Source organism: Lissotriton helveticus, chromosome 2_1 (genome assembly GCF_964261635.1).
Source record: "Lissotriton helveticus chromosome 2_1, aLisHel1.1, whole genome shotgun sequence".
NCBI classification, from domain to species: Eukaryota; Metazoa; Chordata; class Amphibia; order Caudata; family Salamandridae; genus Lissotriton; species Lissotriton helveticus.
The window spans coordinates 1,319,486,053-1,319,505,102 of NC_136059.1; positions in this window are offsets into that span (position 1 = coordinate 1,319,486,053).

Below are 19,050 nucleotides of genomic sequence, written 5' to 3' on the forward strand. Positions count from 1 at the left end.
GTTGAACTTTTGCATAGTAAGGAAGAGAAATGACCAATCCTCCCTGTTGAAGGCTTTTTTCTGTGTCTAGTCCCACCAAGACCGCGGGGAGTTTAAATTTAGAGACTTTTTCAATCAATGTATTGTTCTCCAAATATTGTCATGCGTCTGCCTTCATTTTATGAAGCCTGATTGATCAAGGTGGATTAATGTGGGCATTAACTCTTCTATCCTAGCGGCCAGAATTGCAGTGTACAGTTTTGCATCTAAATTCAGTAGCTCGATTGGCCTATAAGAGGCACAACTTTGTTTTTTTCCCCCTGATTTAGGGATAACGGTGATCACTGCCTCAGCCATAGAGGTCGAAACAGAGGAATCCTCAGCTATTGCGTTGAACAACCCGGTGAGGTGAGGGATAAGCTCCGACACGTAAGTCTTCTATAAGTGCGCAGTCAGACCATATGGCCCTGGGGCTTTGTGAAGTTTAAGCTTCGCGATAGCTTCGCAATAGCTTTCCCTACTTCTTTGGCCATAATTGGCCCGTTTAATCGGTCATTCTCTACTGCTGGGATGCAGGGAAGATCCAAAGAATCTAGATACTGTTGTTGCAATGTTGTTGCAGGCTGTATCTGGTGTGCCTGTGTATAGGTCCCCATAAAATCTACCAAAGATACAGCCTTTTTTTCATCTGAGTGGGTTACCAGACCATCTCCATCCTGTATTCCTCCTATGTATTCATGCTCCTTCTTTTCCCACAGCTGTCTCGGTAAATGGGATCCCACCTTGTCTCCATGGGCAAAGGATATCTGCCTAAGCTTCAGTAGTGAGTGTTCGGCTCTGTTATTGTAAATAGCTTTAATGTTTCCCTTCAGTGCGCTAAGCTGTCATTGCAGTGCTTGAGATGGTGCTGCCTTGTGGGCTTTCTCCACTTTCTCTAGCTCTCAGTCGAGTTCGACTTGTTCCTTAGCCCGTTGTTTGTTCAGGGCAGCATTAAGTTGGATACATTTACCCTACATTTACATTTACCCTGTAGGACCGCTTTGCACGAGTCCCAGTTATTCTGGGAGGAGATGGCCTGTGGTTGATTTAGTTCAAAGTATTCAGAAATGGAGGCCCTTCATTCGTCTTGAAGGGGTCTGTCACTAGTGATCGAGATTGGGAAGTTCCATCTGGGCGTTCCCGGCTTGTTGTTCCCCATGCTAGATTAATGGTCACAAGGCTGTGGTCCGAAATCAAAATTGCCGTGCCGCCCGCAGTGGGCCCCAGCAGGGAATGACTGATAGAAATATAGTCTATCCTGGAGTAGGATTGGTGTACATGTGAAAAGAAGGTGTAATCTTTGGTGGTAGGATAGAGATTACACCATGCATCCCGTAAGCCCAGTGTCTGCAGTGTATGTTTAATTCCCTTGGTGAAATTGTTAATAGCCACCCTATGAGAGTGGGTACTGTCTAGTTCAGTATGCCAAGTCACGTTAAAGTCTCCCAGGAGCACTACGGGCGTTCTGCAAATTCACTTATTAAGTCCAAAATGGAAGTCAAGAACAGAGCTTTCCCAGTGTTGGGAACTAGGTAGAAATAAAAGTGCAGAGTCTTCCCCTCAACTTCCCTTTTACCATAATCACTCTCCCTTCCCGATCTGCCTTTACGGCTTCAGGTTGGAACTTTGTTGAGCTGCGAAAGAGGAGGGCAACTCCCTTTTGCTTAGTATTGGAAGATTATCTATAAATTAAGGGATAACTTTTGTGACAGAGCCGTAGCTCTTTGGTCTTTTTGAGGTGTGTTTCCTGCAATGCCACTACCTCAAACTGTTGATCATTGAGGTGTTTCCATATTTTTTGCCGTTTGAGCTGTGAGTTCAGACCTTGAACGTTCCATGATGCTGTGGAAACCTTTAAGAAAAAGGTCCAACCCAACCGTCTCTTCTAACCTCCTCCCTTGGAATGTTTCCATCATCTGGAGCCTCCCCCTCTGGGTTCCCCCGTGGCCCGAGCGATTCAAGAAAAAGGGCCCGCAATCCCCTTACACACAAGACAACTCTTTTTTTACCAGCTGCAAGTTCCCTCCCCCACTAAAATAACAGTCCCAAAACCCCCTTAAAACCATACGCTGTTGAGCCAACTGGCTCTCAGCGTGTCTCTTCTTAATGAAGAGTAGTATGGTACCAGGCAAGACAGACAGGGTCCGGACTACGGACCGCCGCTTTACATGTGATTAGAGAATCAGTTGAGAATATCAAAAGCATTCGTCTGAAGGGCCAAAGTTTTCCCCATTGGTGAGCATGTGTACTCCCGACACCATTGTGTCCCCTATGGCGAGCGCCCCGGGATAGTGCTGTCCCATCCTCAGCCCAGTGGTCAACTTACGCATGGAACGATTAACCCCTCAGTGTCCTCATTTTGGCTTGTTTTGCCTTTCGGGACCATGTGCCAGAGCCGGGCCTGTCTTTGTGTTACCCCATGTTGATCCCAGGTGTCTGAGCTGCCTTCATCCTCGAGGATCGGAAGACCCAGAATGCGAAGGCCCTCTGTTAAGTCTGAGATGTGATGAGGTTTATTATTAGGCTTGAAAGCGAGACGAAAGGGAAAGGTCCATCGATAGCGTATATTGTCTTCCCGCAGCTTAGTGGTAATTGGACGTAGTTGTTGCCTGCATGCCAGGTTGGAAGGTGCCAGGTCCTGAAAGAGCACACATTTGTAGCCCTGGAAAGAGGTCTCCTCCTTTTTTTGTGCTGCACTCAAGATCGCTTCTTTCGTCTTGAAGGAGTGCATCTTAACAAGAACATCTCAGGTGCATCTTCGGTCACCTTTCTGTGGAGTCCCTACCCTATGGACACTGTCGATCTTAAGTTTCATCTGGCATTTGCTCAGGATCTCAGCAAAGAGGCCCTCCACAAAGGCCTCCAGGTCAAGCCCCTCCGCTCCTTCTTCTAAGTCTCGTATTTGATTGTTCTCTCTTCTGGACCTGTTTTCTAATTCTTCCGCCTTCAGGAGCACCTGGTGAAGTTCCGACTGGAGATCCTGTTTCATATCCTGCATCTTGGAGGAGCGGGCGTCCAATTCCTGCACCTGTTCTTCCACTTCCAGTACCCTGGACCCTGCGGCATAACCATCCTGCTGTAGTGACGTCATGCGTTTATTTGAGGTGCACCTTCCAATGGTCTATGGAGGACCATATGTCTTGCTTGATTTCTAGACAAAGTTCTGTTTTAAAGTCTCTAAGGGAGGCCACTAGGTCTTCTCTGGTCAATGCCATCGTGTGTGCCTGTCCCACCATTATCATGAGGTTGGCCTTTCTCTGTTGTCAGAAAATAGCAGGAGACCATGTTTGCCGCTTTTCTAGGTAGCATAAGGGCTGCAAGATGAGTCCTCTGCTGCCGTGAGTCACCCCTCTGATTGAGATCTCCGTGAATGCTGTCATGGAGTGATGGCTATGTGTTGCAATGGAGTCTGGCTGTGATGGGGATCAGGCTGTCGGAGCCATTTTAGGGTCAGGCACCCAGTGTGGTGTCTTGTCTGGCAGCTTGAGGTGCTGGGGTCCTATCTTTTAGCTTCAAAGTAGAAGCATGACATGTTGAAGACTCTGCTGGCCTGTGGTGTTGATCAGGCTGTGGGAGCCATTTTAAGGTCAGGTACCTGGTGTGATGTCATGTCCGACAGCTTGAGGTGCTGGGGTCCTATCTCTTAGAGCCAAAGTAAAAGCATGACATGCTGGAGACTCTGCTGGATGAGCTCCATCAAACATTCTTCAGAAGAGAGCCCTGACCTGCCAGTTCTGCTCAGAACTCCTCTCCCGATCGGGTGCCATGTTAAGGTCAGTCGCAGCCTCCCATGTACAATCTTGAGTCTGGGCCAGTTGTCACAGACCCAATGGAGCAGTAAACACCGTGGGATAGCTCCCCTGGCCTGCCTTTGTTCTCCTGGCCTCCACTGACTTTGAGCCCCTCTGACCTTTGAGGTGGTTCGTTGCTGCTTTACTGCCTCGGTCTCCCGCTCGGTCGCGTCGGGTCCGTCAGTGGTTTACTATCTCTGGGTGCAATTTCAGTGCGTTAAGGAGCCGCGACCGGCTCCTCCTTGCTTCCACACTCAGTCGATGAAGCAGCGCCTGACTCCGCCGCCTGTGTCCTGTGTCTCGCTAGGATCGCCCTCGTTCATTTCGCCTCTGGCTTTTCTGTGGCTGCGATCCTGTGCGCCATCTTGGGTCTGCTTCTCAGCCTCAGTCACGCGGCGGATTCCTCCCTCTACTATTCGAGTTACATGAAATCGGAGTCTCTCGGCTATCCTTTACTCCGTGACTCTCAGCGGCACCGGATCATGTGAGGTACTGTCCTCTATCTGTATATTTAGTGGTGTGTGACGGTCTCGGGGCTCCGGAGCTGATGTGGCTCATGACCACTCAGCCATCTTGCCAGGCCGTGCATCATCTTGCTTGGCCACGCCCCCATGTAGGGCTTTTTATGTGTGCATGAGGAGTTTGAATTGGCTGTGCTTGTGAATAAGGAGCCACTGAAGTTTCTTGAGGAGCGGTGTGATGTGGGTGCGGCCCCGACAATGATATTTTGACTGACTGTACACCAGTCAGGTGGCATGAAAGTTGTTGTTGCAGCTCGATTTGGACTTTTTCTCACTTGAGATTTTACATTATAAAGTGTATTGTGAGATAAAAGGCACTTTCAGGGTCACCGTTTGGCACTGGTGTCTATAAAGCAGTTGTTAAACTTTTAATACATCAGAATAATCTGAGGAGTCTGACTGTGCCCTTTTTTAGGGTCGCGCCCGCAAGGGTATGCACTAGCACATGTGACCCATTTGCAAGACACTATTGTATGAAAAAAAGGACTTGAAGCTCACTATTGCTTGCCCTTTGTTGACTAGAGTGTCCCTCTTCTTTGCAGACACCTTAATTGGCCCTTGCTGGCCAAACATAATTTCAGATCCCCTCTGTGGAACAGGGACCAAGGACAGATTAATCAAACTCATTCAGTTCCCATCCGCTGCTCCTGAAGTGATTGAGGCACTATTTCTTACCCCTCCCAAAGCTGCTTCATCCATAGTGCTTGTTTCTCCTGCTTGAAGCATTCATTCAGAGTGTAAGTCTTTCTAGCTCGTCTTCGTCTTGGTTCCATTCCATGGTTGTGCTTCGAGGTTTGTATGAACTGGGTAACCCGCACACTCCTCTTTTTCTCTTATATTCACTATCTTTTTACCAATGGTTCAATTTCGTTTTGGTGCTGTCTTTAAAAACCGACTGGCTCCTGTCAGTTATAACGTAATATGCAAGACAAACAAAACCTGTTTGTTAAAGACGCACTGTTCACTTGCCCCTCAGGTGCTTAACTGATATCTCATTTCAATGTAACATTACTTGTTATGTATCTGCATGATCATTATTAACATATAAGAAACTAACATGACAAAAACAAACAGTAAAAAACAATCTCTTATCCGTATAAGAGATTGTTTTTTACTGTTTGTTTTTGTCATGTTAGTTTCTTATATGTTAATAATGTGCTTCGATGTTCCCAATGTTTTCTCTTGTTTGCTTTCTTTAATGTTCATTTTTTGAACTTTTGCAGGATTTCTTCCTTGATTCTGTTGAATGCCTTTCCATTTTCCTGCTTTTTTTGTTCTTTGATTATTGCAATTTACATTTTTGCTGTGCTTCCAGCATGTATTAAGAGTGTGTATGTTTGTAGCCTGTCTTACATTTGGTCACATTTCGTATTTTTACTTTTGTCTGTTCCATTTTATTGTTGGTTGCTTTTCGGATTTTATATTTTGTTTGCGTTTGCAGAATGTATTAATAATCTATGTGTTTTTTCTGTTCTTCGTTCTGCTCTTGTGAATAGGGAGATGACCTAAAGGAGGGTATGAAGATACCTGTTTTGCATTTTAGTGGGTGGATAGCTGTGTACAAGGATGCAGCAAAATACACAAGATGATGGACGGAATGTTGTACAATGGCAAAAAGTCACAGATCTGGGTTTAATCCATCGTTATTTTGCTCACCAAGCCACCCCAGTTCAGACATGGCCATATGCAAATCAGTCTTGACCCTGTGCCTCATGGGAACAGTCCAGACCGAACTGCCAAGCCATGCTTTCCCTGGACCAGAATCAAGCATCTTAGGACTGGTTTCTGGCTATCAACCGTCTTCTGGCGGTAGTTCCTAGGTCTTACCGCCTGTTGTTGTGTTTCCAAAAGAAGCTGTTTTACATCGTGCTTTCCCTTTTGTTCTTCGTGCCTCTGATCCACCGGGAGCCATCTTGCTTGGTTCAGAAGTGCACTTGACTTTATTAGCCACGCAGCCCCCTGAAGTCACGCAGATTCAATAGAACGCTCTGCGACCCGAGTCAAAACTTCAAGCAGTGTTGCTTGTCAGCAGGCCTGTTTCCTCAAGGAACAGTTAGCACAGCTGATAATGCATTCTGCTCCTGTACAATACAGTCTCCACGCTGTGCCGCCGAAGCTCGCGCTCACCCTCCCACACACACCGAGCTGGCTCATAATGCACACATTTCTAATGATTGCCAATCTTTTTTTCAATCTCTGCTTTGTCTCTTACCTTTTTACTTTCACCTGAACAAAGCCGAAAGCAGCACTTAAAGAAAAGAAATCCATTTTCATGTTTCCCCAGAAGAATCTCCCCACCTGCCTTAATATCCCTAACGCATGTTATAATTATGTGGTAGCCTGCCTTCAAAGTAATCTCCCGCTTTCATTTGCGACAGCAGCCTTCATTTCGATTCGCGCACCGGGTCCTTCCTCTCATCATTTTCTTCTGTAGACAGACAGGACGGCTGGAGTTATCACTCTGCTCAGGAATGTGTCGGGAGAATGAAAGTAACACTCTGCGGAAGTGGCTCAGTGCATTGTATTTCCAATCGAACAAACACTCTGCCCTGTTCTGTCAGTCTGTTATCTTTCCTTTTTTCCTCTTGGTGCACTCGGAAAGAGCAAAACTAGCAGCTCACAGCGAGCAGGGTTGGTTCCCAGCTTTCCCTTCATTTCATTCAACCAGGGGAAACATTTTACAGGAGTCTGAGTTTGAATTATCTCTTCATCCCTTCCTCGTGCCATTCCTTTCGTTTATAAAGATGTTTCAGAACTCCCATGGGCGTGAATGTCGCCTGCATGGTACACAGGTATGTTCCCCTGCCCTGACTGTCTGACTTCTTGTGTATAAGGTATCTTGACTTTTGTTTTGGCCCTGGTGTCACGCTAATCTAATGTATGCACGCAGGACTAGGCCTGTCCCTGATTACGTGATGTTCAGGACCTGTCCAGTGACCTAGAGAGGCGAGCCAAGCGTGCCATCATGCTACAGTTCCTGCCTTGGGTGTAGCATATAAAACAGTGGTAGCAGCATACCATGTTTTGAGATTGATAATGTGACTGGACATTTTCATGTGAATCTGTAAGACAGTGACCTACTGACCTGCTCTGGTAAAGTACAGGTGTTATGTGACCACTCACAACCTTGCACTGACATAGGGTTTGGATGATGAGTCCATTGGAGTGTAGTGTGTGTTTGTTTATGAAACGTGTATTAGCAGGACTCTGTGTGTGTACGAGTCTGGATACTGAAACCAGTGGAATACTTTATGGATATCCCTGGTTTAGAATAGCATAAGGTCAAAGATGAGAACTGCTTCCCCAGACAACGGAAGTGAATTGCCTGCACTCCTATGGATGGAGGAGGGAGCTCCAGTCACTGAAGTGAGCCAGATGGAGACAGGGCTGCTTTTAAACATTCCACAAGGACTTTAGTTAGCAAAGGGACGTTTATCAGTTCATCCTGAGCAACACAATTCAATTCAATTTATTTTATTATGATTTGGAATTCCGAAGAATTCCACATAACATTACAATAAAACATTAATTCATAAAAAACAGTATTAAAAACCCAAGAGGTTACACCCTGTAATTACCCTACATTACACACAGTACATAATACATTTTTCATTAAACCCCTTACTTTAGATACGAATAAATACTGAAATAAACAATTTTCCTAAAATTACCTCCTCCCTAAAGGGACTAATCTCTGTTAATCATTAAATACGTCACTCCGGGGGACTGAAATCTTCTAATCATTATCTAGTGTGGAACACTATTGGCTGACTCCCTAATTTAATGAAGCGATCTAATCTATCTACAATTACATTTGGGCAGCACATAGTTAAGAAATTATGTATAGTTCATCCAATGTACGGTTAACGTTAATCTAAAATAATAATTTAAAATCTTATTTTTTTAAATCTTTTTTTTTTTGGGAGATTAATTTTAAATGAAAATAGCGGCCGTTTTTTTATAAAATGCCATGTAAAGTGCCCATGCAATCTACATTATGCTGACGCAATAAAACCTTAATCTTTATCCAGGGCTTTTACCTGATTCGACCCTTTTGGCTTTAGCCCAAGATTAATAAACTGAACTACATTTATACAATTGTTATCCAATATACAGGCAGCAGATTAACAAAAGCAAAAGTAATTAAAACATTTCCTATGTCGAGGACAGAAAACAGTGTTAACAACAGATGATTTTGTAAAGTGTTACTGAAGGTGCAAGTATATTAAGATAAAGTGCTAGTGCATAGATGCCCTAATCCTGGACAGAGCCCAGAATGATTATCTAGCATCAATATAACCAAAATAACTCGGAAGATGCACAAGAAAGTTAAGTAGCAAACAGGATTGTTAAACACACTAATAAATAATTGTTACTTATCGTATGTTACAACGAATTAAAAATGCTTAAAGTGCTCAAAAGTGCCAAGACAAGGGAAGTTATACAAGGTACGACATAATCCACTGATCACCCTACTTATTGACTTCTAATATACATTTAAAAATTCTTTAAAAAAGCAGAAAATCTTAAAACATATCTGTTCTGACGGGGGGTGCCGAAGAAAGTTGCGTGCCTGTTCTGCTGTTGAAATATTATAATGTAGAAAACCATGCCTTAGAAATTTGCATCGTATTGAACTAAGTGCTGGGCACACAATCAAAACATGATTAAAATCTTGGATACCACCATTGCATAAATCACAAAGTCTTTCATTTTTGGGGATACCCTCCCAAGCTCCTGTTACTATCCTCAACGGCAACAAATTCGTTCTGAAGAGTAGAATCACTCTGCGTACATCATGTTTCAAGTTATAAAGAACATACGGCTGAGGATTTTTAATAATTGAGCTCTCCGCTATGCAGTCCAGTCTGCCATTCCCTCTGCATATTTTCAGAACTCTTTCTCGTGAGATCACATATATGGATTTTTTAAATGAATTGCTTTAATGCTAATTTGTTTAAAACTGCTGCCCCTACTAAGTCTCAACCAAAAATGCTTAAAGCTTTTAAATAGTTTCTAAAAATTACACTTTTACACAATAAATTATCAAAAATTTCCTTGTGCAATGCTAGCCTTAATAGATTTTCTTGACCATTTATCAAAGCGTTACACCACCTTAAAGACCCTGCCAATGACAAAACATACGTTGAGAGAAGGCCAAATTCGAGCCTAAGAGCCGCGATTAATGCAGCGTGACTCAGGTTACATATTTGACGCCAAATTTGACCTTCCACTTTCTCGAACTTAGCCCACTCACATTCGTCAATTGTTTCACATGCGTAATTCAAGGTCGGCGGAATCTTAATTTTGTACACTGCAATAGTATGTGAAAAATGTCTTTTCCCGCATTGCTTATACAAGCGGTTAATTGCCGATGCTTGTGAAATAGCTTTATTTTTGCAGTGATCTAAATGTCTGTTAGCAGAGCACCTATTTGTAAAAAAAAATCCTAAATAAGGATAACATTTCACTATTTCCATATTTTCATCCCCCAAAAACCATTTCAGATTTGATCTAACCTTACAGCCTTTCTGACTAAAAATCATCACCTTACTCTTAGAAGTGTTTATTTAAAAAAAATATTCATTAGTATACCTGACCAGCTCCGTCAGACGTCTTTGCAACCCAATTGGAGCTAGGTCCATGATGATTGCGTCGTCAGCATACAGCAAACAACTTAATTTTAGATCACCCACTTGTGGAGGGTCCCCTTTACTCTACCCTGCCCGGCTTGGAAGGTCATTTATGTACATTGAGAAGAGTAAAGGGGCCAAGAGGCACCCCTGCTTCAACCCGTTGTGGGTGGTGATTTCTTTGATAGGCCTTGGGTCCCCCCTAACAGAACTTGAGTCCAGGTAGAAGAGTGGAGAACGATTATTACTCTTAACAAATTCCCTGGGATTCCCATCCTTATCAATTTCCTCCACAGCGTCCCCCGAACTACCCTATCAAACGCTGTGGAGAAGTCAATGAAAGCTGTATACAGCGGAAGCCTCCAACCCACAGGATATTTATCAATTAGGGTTTGCAGGACAGAGATGCTGTCTAAGGTACCACTATTCTTCCGAAAACCAGACTGTTCAAGGGGAATTAGATTATTACCGAATACCCACTCTTGCAGGTGGACAAGGATGCTTTTTGCAAAAAGTTTTCCCGTTGCGTCCAAAAGGGAGATTTGTCTATAGCTTGCAGGAGAATTTTTAGGGCCTTTCTTATATAGAGGTACTATTATACTGCCCTTCCAGGAATTAGGGATATCCCCAAACTTATACCGATGGACGAACAGGGGATGTAACACCTTTGCCCAATCGCCACGGTCCTTTTTTATTATGGCTACAGGGACATCATCCGGCCCCATTGCCCCGGAGTATCTCGCCCTCTTAATGTATCTCTCAAGTTCGCTCATTATTGGTGCTTCTACCTCTTTTACCGAAAATGTGGACCTATTGAACGCCTCAACCCCAGCATCTATAGGATTGGGGGCATGTTATGCTCTTCTGGCTCCTCAGGATCGATGTGATGCTATAAGGATTCCACTTCCCGATTGTTCCGAACTCATTCCGAATTACACTGGGTTCAGGTCGGATCGGGCAGGGGACAAAAGGAAGGGAAGGGACAGCAGGGACAAAGGATCTGTAAAACACAAGCAGAACAAAATTTAGCACACACTTCTCCTTCCACCACCAAATGCTACTCTCATTAGTTGTCGCTAGAATATGGTACCTTAACCGCAGATCCTCTGCCAAACAAAACAGCATCAAAACAGGATTCCTACAGGGTTCTATTCAACCTGCACAGTTAGCTCTCTGATTACTTCATCAGAGTAGACAATGTTTGTTCCCTTCCTTAAGTTCAAAACAAGCAGCTTGAGACTTAGTCACCAGCCAGCGTACATTAAGTTCTCTCTGTGGAACTTCTCCATATGCAATCCAGGGTACAAAGTTTCCAAAGGACACTACTTGTTTGTAAAACAACCAAACGTTGGCGCTCCTCCTCTACGGGAATCAACACGCATTCCAAGGGTTGAATAATACTCCCAACCTAATTCCAAGCGCTCCTCCACTCCGGGAGATCAACATGCTTTCTCTAAGGATAGTCTTTGGAAATATAGCAATATTTTAGCCCACAAGATACTGGAACTCTCCGTTGAGTTCACGAAGCAGTTTCCAGCCGTTCCGCTGAATGTGCGCCTTACAAGTTCTGCAGACAGCCGACCTTCCGTTACCTCACGGATATTTCCTCAGCTGGTCTGCTGATTGCGCGGCAAAGTTTTCTCTAACTGAGAGTACGAGCAGCCGCTCCTCTCTCCTACCTGACTCAGCTTCGCCGTCGAGTATTGTCCTCCCTGAAAGTAGAGCGGATCCTCGCTCTCCGGCACCTCGAACAACCAATGTCACTTTCCTGAAGTCGGCGTCTCCACTCGGACCACTGTGGACACCAGACACGAAATTACGCGCACTGCGACTTGCTCGCGCGTTCCCTAAGTAACCTCCTCCTATGCCCCTAAGCCCTCTGGGATCTGTAGTCCTTTGTTCTTTGGGCTTCTCGTATCCGAACTAGGCAGGCGCATCCGCTGATTCCTGACAGGGCATACAATAGGGATATGTAGGTAGACCATTCAGATTCAGAGATCAACATGGGCTGAGATTTTACTCTACTGTCACAGTATTTGGCAATCAATGCCCAGTACTTTCTAGTATCCCCCGAGAGTGCCACTTCCCGAAGGTTAACCCATTTTTCGTCTTCAGAGGCCCTGCGAACTGCAGCTATTTTCCTTTTCCGGACCTGTTTTAATCTGTATATCTCTTTTTGTCTTGACGGCCATGGGTCTATAAATTGGGATCTGATCAACCCATTTATCTTATTTTTGAAAATTTTAATTTCATTAGGAAGTTTTACTTTGGGGGCGGCGCTATCACCTTTCATCTTTCTTCCCAACTTTCTGACAGCAGTCATGACTCTTTCATATCTCGCGATCGGGTTCTCCCAGGTTAAACTGAATGCAATGTTCTTAAATACCCAATGAAGATTCAGAAGGTTCTTATGTGACCAACAAGTGTGGCCATTACTTCGAGAATATGTTACTATCTCATTCCTCTGATTCCATAGTTCAGGTTTCTCGAAGTTTAAAGCTATCTTGACAGCCAATATGTTGTGGTCACTCAAATTAGTAGGAAGAACCTTAAACTGGGAGCATGCCCCGAACAGTTGAAATGACACTGCCATATAGTCGAGAAGGGAATTGCCATATGACCCGTGAAAGGTGAGGGCTGCAGGTGAGTCATCTGGGAATCTGCCATTTAATACTATAAGGTCAAGGTTTCTCAAATTTTGCAACAGTAAAAGGCCACGTTTATCAAATCTTAAATTGAAAGGGAATACTGCCTCTGGTATAAACCAAACCTCCTCCAGGTCCAAATTGGAAAAGGATGCGATTGAGCTGTTATTAATCTTGGCATTAAAATCTCCTACCATCAGGATACACACTCTTTCATCATTGCTACATAACTTTTGCAAAAAAGTGCAAATGGAGTTGACCAGTGGGGTGGACGCCTTCCCAGGAGGAATATATACATTCACCACATACAGAAATGTTGCACATCCCAAGTTGTCTTGTTCTAATTTTAACTTTGCACAGATACAGCAATTTGATGGATGAGTAAATATCTCAGGGACCCATACTAACTCGCAACTTAGCAGGATGGCTAATCCTCCACTAGCATGCCCTTTTATAGATTTTTTTGCTGCACTACAATACACGTAGTAGTTATCTAACTGGAATTCTGGAATATTTTGGGGTCTAGGTGTGCTACGGAAATAAGCTTAACATTTTCTTTTCCTAGCCCCGCCATATTCCAAGACACGATTGTTCGCAGTAGGCTACCTCCGCTCGATGGGGATAGTGTTAGTAGATTTAGCCCCATTCAAAGTGCCTGCGATCCAGTTCCATTTTGACACCTCATCTTCACTATCAATGCCAAAAACCTCATGAACCTCGGGTGCTACTACCTTTATTTTTCTTACACCCGATCCCCTCCCAACTGTAATTTCCAAATCCTCAAATTTAGTAGTCATATTCTCACCCTCATGGTCATTTAAACCTATCCCTTGCCAAAGATGAGAAGTTTCGAGACGCTTCAACGGTGCACCCTGGGATGTGGGGCAGACAATGACATCTATTCCTCTTTTCCTAAAGCCATCCGCATTTGCTAACACGAGGGAGGACACCACCCCTGAAGTAAAGATTGCTTTGGTGACCTGAGGTATATCCCTCCAGTCTAAAAGGACCAGTTCGATATCTTTAGAGGAAATTAACTTTAGATCCTCTATTTCCGATAGAATTCCTAGAAGGGCCCTTCTATTCAATGTCATTGGCTCAGCATCAAAAAGAAGCATAAAAATTAAGGCATCATTCACATGCCCAGTACCTAACTCTGGGGACCTCAACACATTCGTATCGTAAGGACTCCTCATGGAATCAGTGGATTTACCCCCTTTATTGATATTAACCGTTGTAGTCATATTTCGACTAACTCCCCCACCATTACTTACATCAGGCTTCATGAAGATCAGGGCGGGACCCACTGATTCACATGCGGTCCCACTTAGTTCTATACTCGGGGATGGTACAAAGATTTTTAGATTATCCACCGTCGCTCCTGTGCTACTCTCCAGATTAGAATCCCTTCTTTTCCTGGCCTCACCCAACCCATTTTCATTCTGGGAAATACTCGACCTACTAGTCAGACTAATCAGCTGGGGGACAATATCTTGCTCCTCAGTTGTACTCAAATTCATCCTCTGTTTTGCCACTGTTGATGTATTATTTTCATCATCAGGAGCGAAATTAGAATAATCCGATTGTACAACGCTTTGGAACCGCAGCTTTCTCTGCTTACGTTTTGGAAACCGGCGATTTTTCCCCTTCCTTTTCCTCCTACAATGGTTTTTAACACTTCCCTCATTTACTAATAAATGTTCCCCCACCCCAGAAGCTTTTAAAATATTAATTATTTCAGCTGATTCATGAGGTTGTTTTTTTTTAGACTTGCTCATATTAAAGATTGGGAAAACACGCAATGTATCTGTCACTGGAGAGACCTTTACATTTACACTTTTCCCCTCAGTGGGGACCTTTGCAGATTCATTAACAATAATTTGGGATGGGCTTGGAGTTAGATTTCTTCCAGACGGCAAACATCCAACGTCTCCAACTGAATATTCGGTTCCCCTAACCCTAAGCCATTAGCAGCATCATGTATTCTGCCATTAAATTGACAAAGATTGTTACATATAGGGGAGGAACACATCACACATACTTGGCTATGTTGTTTAAGTTCTAAAACCCCTCCCAAAATGGGCGTTAGGACTTTTAGGATATGATCCGAGTTAGAAGCACTCTTCTCCAGCAGGGACAAAATTGCAGCTAACATTTTTCCAATTTAGTAAATGTATACGTTAGCCCCCCTAAACCTGCAATCTCATTTTTTGACAATGAAAACGCGGAATTCCCTACCCGGTTATCACAGGGCATAGATAAATCATGAAAATCTGATGTCAAAGTGAATTTAGTAGGTATACTGCTATACATAATTGGCATGTGTAAATTAACTCCTGCTTGAGGGGACAATATTTCCATATTCAGACGAGGGTCTATAACCAAACATTGAGCACCGGATTTTTCTAACTGCTTCAGTCGTTCAGCGTTCTTTTTCAATTGAACGGCAATATCCGGAAGAGTGAGGTCTTCTGTTTTTGCCTGCCCATTAAGTTCACTATAGACTTTCTGACCTTCACTTTTAAGAGAAAATTCACTTCTTTTTATTGTTGAGCAGTCTAGTAAACTCCTTTGAGATACACTTACATTGTCATGTACTTTTTGCAAAAAGGGTTATCAAATCTGCTAGTGGAGAAAGAGGGGTGACGTCCTCACTTTCGCCACCCTTACTCTGCGTGGAAACTGCCACCTCATTCCTAGATAGAGCCAATTCCATCTCCATACCCGAATTTTTCTCCACCCCTTCTTGATATGACACAACAGCTCGACTTACAATAGATGGGGGTGCTACATTACCTACGTCCCCATTAGATTTCTGTATTATTATTACAGGAAAGAGTGGTTCTGGTCTTGATATATGGCTATCTACTCCAGTCTCGGTTATTATTTCGGAGTCCATTATCACCTCCATTGAATTCTCCTCATTTCCCACAGCTCCAAGTTCTTCATTGTTTTGCCCTATTCCGCTCTTAAAACTTCTTCCCTTTTTAGAGAACATTGATGTTATTGATGGGTTTGCTTTTAAAAGAGTTAAGTGAGCACCAATTCTGCGTCTACGGATTAGTTTTTGAGGTTTTGGGGGACTCCACGAATTCTTGTCACTCTTATCACTCTTGACACTATGGTTAATGGCTTCTAGAGGGTTTACAGATTTTACTTTAGACTGAGAATGCAATCGTCTGACAGACATTACCATGGCAAAAAAGATTATCACCACTTAAACTTAAAGTTCCTCCAGCTAGAGATGTGACAAGGCTAGCAGGAGAGAGCAATTCGTTCCAAGAGAAAGGATAACTGAATGATAACTGAGTGATGTGAAGCACCGCCTTAGGACAGATTTTAAGTGGCATTATATCCACCACAGAGTATTCCTCAGATAGCCCCCAGATACCTCCGCAGAACTCCACGGCTATTCACGTGACACCTTACCCGAGGCCTGGGCGATTCAGCGGTAGCCCAATCTGAGCCGCACGCCGACCTCCGTCTGGAAACTGGGGCTATGGTGACTATGATGACCGTGGTAGACTTCTCGTGGTAGACTTCTCGGGTCGGAGGAAGCACTTGGAGATTAAAATTATAATATATATAAATTATAACCAGCGCACACCACCCTAAATATTGTACAAGACTTATGACCGGATTTACAGCTCCAAAAATTGCTTCCACCTGTGGTGTCCCTCAGGGATCATCCCTTTCCCCACTCCTTTTTAATTTATACTTACGTCCTCTTCTGTACTCCCTGAAAAACCATAAAGTTACAATTTTCAACTATGCAGATGATCTGCAATTGGTCTTTGCACTAGACTCCCCCAGTGCTGTGGCAGACTTTCAGGACACCATGTCTCATATCCAGAAATGGATGAACTTAAACTATCTCAAACTCAACCCGGGCAAGACGGAACTAATCCTGCCCGGGAAGAGTGAAATTAGTTGGGGTCCCCATTTCTGGCCACCTAACATGGGTATTCCACCGATTAAGTCCCACACAGTTAAGAGTTTAGGGGTGACTCTTAGTGAGGATCTTTCACTAAAAAATCATATAGGGACGGTAGTTTCAACGTGTTTTTTTCAATTGAGAAAGATAAAGAAAATATCTCAATTTCTAAATCACTCTGCCTTGATTCAGGCAACTGCTGCCTTGATATTATCACGGATTGATTTCTCCAACAGCCTGTATCTTGGCCTCCCAGTAGGTCAGTTGAAGAGAGTACAATATGCCCAAAATCAGGCAGCCAGGCTTATTTTTAAACAACCTAAATGGCAATCCATTAGATCAGGATTGGAAAAACTCCACTGGCTACCAGTGGCTCAGAGAGCTAGCTTTAAAGCAGGCTGCATCATTCTTAAAGCTTTGCAGGGCAAAGGTCCGAAATTTATTCGGAATTTAGTTTGTAAATACATCCCTTCACGAAACCTTCGATCCGCTCAACAAGAGCTACTGATGATCCCAGCATACAGGAAGAAGCGTCAGGGCGGTAGTAGTTTCCACTATCTTGCCTCTTCCCTATGGAACTCTCTGCCATTAACCCTGAAACAGAGTGGGGATCTCCTCGACTTCAGGCAGGCATTTAAAACTTTGCTTTTTAGACAAGCTTACTGCAATTAAACCAAGACCTGATTTACTCCTTCCTAAGTACCCAAAAGCTGTGTTGTGTTCTAAAAAATTCAATAGCGCCATGAAGCCTGCGGGCGTACGAGCGCTCTATAAATAAAAAATTAACATAACATAACATCGTATCATAGATTAATCAATAACTACTTCCAGTATCCAAAACAGGCAAAGCATAAGACGCCTGAGTCACCAAGGTCCAAGTCCAAGGTCCAAGGTCCAAGGTCCACAGGTCCACAATCCGACAATCAAAGGTAGATATAGAAAGTTTGATGGATTTTAGGGGGTGGCCCAACCCTGCCTTGTCCTGTCCTTCCGCGTACGGCCGCAGACCCGGACTTCTCCCGGGACGCTCCCGCACAGTGGAGGAAGTAGCTGTTTAACTATTATCAGTGACAATAGGGCGGTGCTCAGTATCGGGAACATGAGTGTGCGCCCAAAGAGTCCTGGGACTTGTAGCCCCTCCAACGAGCGTCCCTCTACACGCCCTCCATGTCCTGATCGATGTCAGGGGATAGGACGCAGCCCACAGTATGCTCCGCAGTGACAGCAACCGGCAACCAAGACAAGATGAAACAAGACGCTGCGACAAAAGAGACACTCGCGGCACTTGCCGTGCACAGGAAATAATCTGCGGCTCCCCACTTGTGGTCAAATCCGGCCGTTGGAGCGTAGTAATAAGAAAATGCCTGTGCTACCACACTCCAGTGAAAGCACACATGCAATGCGGGGTGAAATCCCTTCTTCACATGTTGTGGAGTGGAATCAATTACAGGGCAATAAAATAAAATGAAATGAAAGCCGCTAGTAAGTTTTCACCAGAACAAATATTGAAGCACAATTTCTGGATTCAGCTCTCTTCTACTTGTGCAGCTAGGTAACACGGAGGCAAGGATTACCACTCTCACCAGCCTCCTACCCTCCGCTGTTCACCCGCTGCTCCTGATACTCCCGACGCTCCCGGTGCCTTGGCCCCTGCCGCGACTCACCGGGCTCCTGTGGCTCTTGTTACTATTGTTTGCGGCCCCGGCTTGGCTCGGCTTGGGTCAACTCGGCTCCCGGTTCGCGGAGCCCAGCTCTTGCCGTGCGCCGGTTACCACTGCTCTCCCGCGCTCACACTAGGTCACTTGCAAGACCTGGAATGGACCCACTCGTAAGTCGCCGATCTGTAACTTTCTCTCGCACTCGCCTGATCTGTAACTTCCTCTCGCCAAACCAAAAAGTAGCATTCTCCTGAGCAACACTGTTTGGTGGACGGTAGGAGTGAAGCGCGGGACTGCTGTATTTGTTGTTCATTTTGAGGAAGACTTTGGGTCAGCTTGTCTTTTTGTCTATCTCTGAATCTGATAACTGCTTCAGATAGGCTTATGAAAAAAAAAATACTGAAACCTTGCACTTCATTGTGCCCATATTGTGGGAGGACCAGTCTGAAGACAGCTCCAACGTTACCTGTTGTGATCAGCATGACTCCATACAAAGGCTGGGTCTGAAGAGCAGCTTCAGAAGGACACTTGAAGGAGAACTATGAAGTTTGAGACTGGGCATCCACATGCCCTCTCCAGGAAATGTGTATAAAAGTGGGACCCAAACCTCCCTACTTTGTTTCAGTAGACACTTCTTCATGACCAAAGAAGGGAGTGCTCCAGGGAGTACTTGAATGGCTGGTGTGCGACTAGGGTTGGTGTCTGGCTGACATCTAGTCTCCTAGAGATGAGACAATATCAACTGAATTCTGTATGTTCTGCTGAAGGAGCTTAGGTACCTCCTAGTGCCTAGAAGCCGCCCTGCTGACAGAAAGGAGGAGTCTCCTTGGCCATGCGGGAGGGGGACTCT